Here is a 6,905-nt window from a genome sequence, read left to right as displayed (position 1 = left end):
CATTGGCAATTATTCTCCAGAAGGAAGCAAAAAGTAGTGGCTTTAATGATTAAATTTATTCATTTATTATTAATCTATTTATTTATTTACGTATTTCTGTGGGAAGAGAGATCCACGTGTATAAGCATTGAAGTAAAACATATGCATCTTCTTCTGTTTGTTTTTAGCTATGCAAGTCTCAAAGCCCAGCAGAGGCCAGGCTTGTATGAGGCTCTCCTGGTCACCACCAGCAGCAAGTTCAGAAATGTCACCACTTTTTTTTTGATTTCCCCCAAGGAAATATGCGTCACATGGCAACGATGCCACTCCATGGGTAAGTCATCCTTGCTGACTGTGGAGCATCCACACACTCCCAGGAGACTCAGTTTGTTGTGCTGGAGGTGGTGGAGCTGAAAGAAGGAAACTCAGTTCCTTCTTTCCTATCTTTTCCTCTTCGTTTTCTATTTGCTATTTGTTTGTCCTCACAAAACCTTTCAAATGGTGCAGATACCCATTAGCGGAGGGCCTCCACCACTGGCATAAGGCATAAAAACCAAACCGCAATGTTATCAAACAGTCTGGAGCTAGGGTTGAGGAGAAATATGTTGTCCAGCAGGAATCTCCAGAAGAAGTCTATGCGGAAGCAAACCACGTGCAGATACCCAGCCTGGGATATGACCAGGACAGTATCCCCAGACTTGCGCCTCTATGCTTTTCTCTTTTCCTTTTTTTTTCAATAAAATTATCAGGGAATGCTTTCTTACCACCCGTGAGCAAAGCAATAGCAGTTTGTGCCCAGGCTGAGGGCATAGTACCACTTCCTGTTTAATGGGATCGCTGCCTGAAATGGCTTCGGCCATGTGTCCTTGGAGGCCTTCTGTCCACGCTCTGATCCAGCCCAACACAGCTTAACTCCTGACAGGATCACAGCACAGGGACACACATGCCTGCAGGCAAATAATCACACAAGAGGCTGCAACATGACAGTGCAGAGACCTAACCTAACCACCAAGCCTGCTGTAGGTGCAGCTCTTTGTAGTATTGCAGCTCCCAGAATTAATGAACTTAGTAGCGCAACGTGACGGGCACGTAAGCGGGATCATTCACACCCATCTCACATCTGCAATGAGATGGATCAAAGCAACACGCTGTGCCGAGGTGCCCGTGCCCATCTGCTGATCTACCTGCCACAGGCAGCACGGGGACTGGCGGAACCGCAAAGTGGAGGGACCAAGAGTGAAGCGGGAGACCCAGGCTACAGCAAAAGGGAGGAAAGCGTATTAGCGATGCAGCGCTGATCTTCCCTAGCTGCCTTTGCTGCTGATTTATAGAGCAAGTGCAACTCATTTATCCAGGCTACCTTCATTTTATTGTCATTAATTGTTACGAGTTTTTTTGGCAGGGACGGGGAAGCTTGTCTGATTAAAAATAGCTTTGGGGACGGCAGCTGGCAGAGTCGCAATGAGAGAAGGATCCAGCTCCAGATCTTTTTTCAAAGAACGTGTTCTTAGCAAGTAATTGGGTGCAATCAAGTGCAGAGATAAATAGCAGCACTTCCCAAGGTGTAGCTCGAGGCCCTGATCATGCCAGTTGCTGTTGGCTGGCAAACATTCAGAGAGGCCAAAGGTCTGCTCAAGTCTCTACAGACTTTCTGGCAGGACCAGTGCCCAACTGCTTTGCAAGGCTGGAGAGAAGAGATTTTTCTACACAGGATGGTCTTTCTGGTGTGCAAAATACATCATAATGCTATCAAAGACATGCAGCATTAAGGGCTAAGAATTCGGATCCTTAAATGCACGTGCATCTTCGCTCTTTGTGGCTGATGCACGTGTTCCTACAGGGCCTCATCTGTACTCTCCAAGCAGTTCCCACAGCTTTCTCATTTTACATTCTGCATTCAAGCAAGTTTCTGTAACTGAAAAGGAAAATTAGCAGGCTGAAGAAGTGACAATCTAACTGAACAGCAAGTGTGCTGACAGCTGGAAAGACACTTCACTCTTTTCCTTCTTTTTAATAATGCCCACTGATCATTTTACTGCAGATCCTTGCTCTCCATTTCAGATTCATGCCAGTACACAATAGATCTGAGCTTGTCTCTAGGTCACAGATATTTTGATTTCCTCTGCCCAATCTACTCGTAATTTTGCAAGGATGGCTCTCAAGCAGATTCAGGAAGCTGGTGCTTAAACTACAGGAGGGCTTCACTAGTAGGTTTTGGCTAATGTGGTCCAAGATCATCGCTGTGGGTGTGACCAAGCCAGCTTTATGGCATCCAAGTGCTCGCCCCATCTTCCAGCTTCAATTCCAGCCAAGCCAGAGAGCAGCAGGATTTCTAGAGAGCTGCCCTCATCTGCAGCCTTTGAACTTCTCATGGAGGTCTCTGCTGCCTCCACCACCCACAGCCTTGTTGAAGCTTCTTGTGGCTCAAGGGCACATGAAAACTGTGTTCTGCAGCTCCACAGATCAGGAGGGCTGACCTACCTTTAATATGCTGCTTTCCAGTGGATTTCTGTACTCACTTGCAGGGAAGTTTTGGCAGTCTGCAAAGCTCTTTGGAAAACATCCTGTGCTGTCTCGTTAGGTGAGAAGAGCCCCTGGAGCAGGTAAAAAACCAATGCATTTGTCCACACATCCTATTTGCAGCAGGAAAGTGCCTCACCGCTTTTTTTTTTTTTTTTTTCCTCAGTACATACAATGAAAACATCTGACATTGTTAGGATATGCATAGGCAGACTCGGCAGCCTCTTCGGATCTGGTTGGATTGGGACATATAATTTAATTCTGGGTCTTGCTTGCTCTCTTCCTGAGTATACTCCTTGTCAGCAGAGTAAGGCTGAGCAGGTCAAACAGCAAGCACTGTCGCTGCGGTTAGCCTGCGCTGACAGCGGGCAGGTGCTCGTTGCTGTAAACCAATGCAGTTACACTGAAATCAATAAACCACAATTCATACCAGCACTGAAGTTCCGGCCCTGTATTCTGATGAATATTTTTTTGTTGTTTTCTTTTTTTTCCTTCGTCTCTTGAGCGTGTTTGCTGACAGCAGCCCCCACCCAAGGCCACACGCCGTGCCAAGGAGCAGCTGAGCCTGATGCAGAGCAGCGAGTGCCACCTGCTGAAAGCCCCACCTTCCCTGCCTGCTGCTGCCGGCCTGTGCTGCACTTCCCAAGACACAGAAGAAGAGCAGGAAAGAGGACTGCAGTTGGTTAGAACTCCATCACCCCTGTTTTAACAGTCAAAACCTCCTGGCTGGGTTGGTAGGGGGGAAAGGGATTTGTTTTCCAGGTTTTCAGTCTGCTTGAAAAACATTTCCTTTTAAAAGGAATGATGTGCCTTTAAGGGGAAGGTAGCAGGCAATGATCCATCTTCACCACATACAGACTTGCCTTGTTCTTCCATTTCTGGCTGAGTGATAAAACGTTAAATGTCATTTCCTGTATCAGTGGTTAACCACTAGATGCTGGATCAGAGATTTACCAGAAGTGCAATATTCAAAAGTGGACCTGCTGCTTTCAATAACACTTTCTTGCACCCCGTGGGAACCACTTAACCTTTTGTTTTGGGGGGGGGGGGGGGCGGGGAGAGAGAAAAAAAAGAAAAAAAAAGAAAAAGAATCCCTGGATTTGGGTAGGGCGATAAGTCTTGTGCCAAGGGCTCGCACCTTGTACAGGAAGTCATAAGGATAAATCCTTCCCTGGCCCCAGACTGCCACAGCACTGAGCCTTGCCAGAAAGCAAAGCTGCTACGTGAACTGCTTATTAGCCCGCAGTTCTATCAGCATGTGGAGATCAGGCACTGGAGGATGTGGCTGTTTCGCACCCGTTCTCCTATATTAAATATTTAGAAAACAGACTGGCACCAGAATCCAAAAAGCGTATTCCCTATCAACCCCTTACTTCCCACTTATTTTACAAGGCAGAGGTGAGCAGTTTATCTGCCCAAACTGTATTCCTTTAATTATCATCACCACAGTCATTTATGGGGCTGGGGGGATTAAAAATCATTTTGGGAAGAGCAGCTGGCAGAGTAAGAAGCAGATAAGTAAATTTCAGTTAGGGCTACATTTCCAAAGGATGAATTTTGAACATGTGGTTTTGCAATTGCCTGTGCAAACAGAGCGTTATTTTCCTAATTACATAATATTTGTAAAGCACTCAGAAAATCAAATGGCTAAGCACACATCGAGAAATACTAGTTATAGAAGTTTGTGGCTAGTGGTGATGAGCGTCTAGAAATAACAAGTGGGTACTTCAGACATACACCTGATGTCTGAACTGCTTATGCAGGGCTCTCTGTTGCAGCAACACCCACCACTTCACCCTCCAGCCCCTGTACCATCTCAGCATCCCTGCTCTCAGAGAGCTCCAGCAGCTCATCTCACTTGGAGAATGCCTGTTTTTAGGGTGAGGAATGGCTCTGCCTTTGCTGCATGCATGTGCCTTGCACAACAGAGCCCTTGTCCCTGAAGGCAATCTGCAGGCAGCATTGCAGGTCAAATAACAAATAGTAACAAGCTCAGAGTTGAGGAACCTCACTCCTTTCTTCCTCAGCCAACAGGAAACCCCCACATCTCTCTTGTCATTGCTATTTATTCAGTTGAACTGCAGCAGCACCCAGCTGACTAGACGTGAACCAGAACCCAGCCATTCTAGGTGCTGTACAAAACACCTCACAGCCTCCCTCTGAGACCTGATGCTCTCAGGAGTGAAAGGGGAGTGCTCACAGCATTCCCATCCAGGCACACCATGCCCACTGGCCTCCTGCCCTCAGTTTAGCTCCCAAAGCCCCCAGCACAGTATCAGGAGCTCAGACCCTGAGCTTCCCAGGTAGACAACGACAAAGAGCAGTATTGACATGGCATGTCTTACATTGCTCTTCAGCAGCGTCCATTGGCAAATGAACAGAAATAAATGGAGTGGGGCTGGTTCCAGGGGAGAGCCTTTCTGCGCTGCTCAGGGGAAAACTGAGATGGTGGAAGATCCAAGAAGATTCCCCCAAAAGGCGATGTGTTTTTTTTCTTTTACTCCAGAACTCACAGGAAATCTCCAGATTACTCATCCTTTCCCAGGAACCCTGGCTGGAAAAAAATCAAGGGGCCTCACTATTTTCCTACAAACACACACACACACGCACACACACAAAGGAGCCCTGCAAAGACCTTAACACCAGCTGTGCTTGCCCTTGCCAGAACTTCCTGAATCCACCCCCGTTTACCCTAGCTTGCCAAGCAATGCAAATATTTGAGAGGCCACCTCGTTTCCGCAGCGTCTGATGTAAAAATCCGCATCAAATCCAAGCAGTAAAGGCTGTGACTCACAGCTACTCAGCAGCCAGAAGTCCTGTCAGGCAGGCCAAGCTTTTATATAGCAGGAGGTCACTGGAACACATTCTGGCTCACCTCTCTCATCGATCAAAAGAGTGCAACCACTTAGACACGTCTCCTGCTTGCCTTCCCTTTTTAAAGTCAAATGCTGAGGAGCTGCTTCCGAGTAGGCAGAGAACAGGATGACACAGATACGATATCACTGGGAAAGAAAATTAGGTTTTGTTTCAGCAACTGCTGAAACTTACAGCACTGATGAGTTCTGCCATGTAACCCAGAGGCTGTGGCCAAGAGAAACTTGAGTCAGAAGGCTTGATTTCAGTTCCTGCCTCTGCTACTGCCCTGCTGTTTGATCTTGGGTTAGTCACTTCACCGCCCCTGGAAATAAAGTCCTTCTCTGATGAATACTGCTTGGGAACAGTCTGGAGATTAACAAGAGAGTAGAAGAGCTTGTTAGCATTTGCAGCTGGGTCCCAGGTCAGGGAGAAAGTAACAGCATATTGCTACAAGGTCTACACAGAAGATGGGTGGTGAGGAAGAATGAAGTAGAAACGGATGCTCTAGTAGATGTAGTAGACATCAAGGTGCCCAAAAAAGGACTAACAAAATGGGGACTTGCCCCTGTTCCACACACACACACACGCATACACACACATTGGGAATGTAGAGCTTCTGGGCTTCCAGCAGGCTGAACAAGCAAGACATGCCTCATCACAGAGTCCCCCAGGATGTGACCTGCCTTTCATGCTTCAAGGTTCAAATCTTTTACCACATCAGTAATCCCACACGTTCAGGAACCATGAATCAGGGCTTCAGAAGTTGTAAGTCTGACTTCAACTTTCCAAAATTTCCAAAGCATGCCTCTGCACACTCTTTTCTTTCTAAATGAGCACCCAGATTATTTTCCATATCCAACTGACTCCAGAAGTTGGAACTGGTGATCTGTTTGTAAGGGCACAGAATAGGGTAGAGTATGGCCTCCTTCAGTCTTACTGTTGGAAAAAACCTTTTCTGCCGATTTGCAGTTCTGCAGCGGACCACACCTACTACATAAAGGAAATAATTGCTGCCTGACTGAAGACTCAGAAATAACATAATCAATTGAGATATTTTTTTTTCTTGTAGGTCTTGTTTATACCTCAGAGTTGTACTGTTTTGAAATAGGTTTACTGCAGACTGGGGACACATGGATTCATTAAACCATGTCAAATCAAATGTCTCAAATTAAGAACATCAGTTCAAGCTAAAAGGCATTTAGAGCTGACCGGGGTAGCAAATTTAGCCCTGGACACCTGCATCTTCCTAAGCAACCTTTCAAGGTGGTTCCTCCACCCTTTAAAAGCACAACATGCTTACTTGCACACAGCACATGGCTTCTGGCTTCAGGCTTAAGTCTCCAGCTCCACTTCCCCCTCTGTACTTCCAAAGGAACTACACAGATGTATCACACTCGGTAAATCTGTGGAAGCCGGTTCAAACCTGTCTTACAGCAACTTAGCCGAATTCTGATCCAGCTGCCCTTCTCCATCCCTCCACATTTATTTTCCCAAATCTTCCCTCATATCTGCAGGAAGGGGTTAGACATTAGAACAGTTCAGTTAGAAGG

The 6,905-nt window shown here is 46.5% G+C and overlaps 1 long non-coding RNA gene across 3 annotated transcripts; it reads right to left on the bottom strand.

Moving 5' to 3' along the window:
* Nucleotides 1-691: 691 nt before the first annotated feature.
* LOC121063985 lies at nt 692-6,367 on the bottom strand. 3 transcript variants are annotated; one of them, XR_005816259.1, is made up of 3 exons: nt 5,191-6,367; nt 2,461-2,573; nt 692-926 (listed from the first exon to the last, which is right to left on the bottom strand). It is a non-coding gene; the product is annotated as an uncharacterized LOC121063985 (long non-coding RNA). The 3 variants fall into 3 exon arrangements; XR_005816257.1 differs by having other exon boundaries at nt 692-2,573; XR_005816258.1 differs by having other exon boundaries at nt 692-2,573; nt 5,375-6,367.
* Between the last annotated feature and the right edge of the window lie 538 nt (nt 6,368-6,905).

This window comes from Cygnus olor, chromosome 1, assembly GCF_009769625.2.
Source record: "Cygnus olor isolate bCygOlo1 chromosome 1, bCygOlo1.pri.v2, whole genome shotgun sequence".
Classification (NCBI taxonomy): domain Eukaryota; kingdom Metazoa; phylum Chordata; class Aves; order Anseriformes; family Anatidae; genus Cygnus; species Cygnus olor.
The sequence above is the reverse complement of the archived record's forward strand: the minus strand, read 5'-3'. Positions and strand labels throughout refer to the sequence as shown.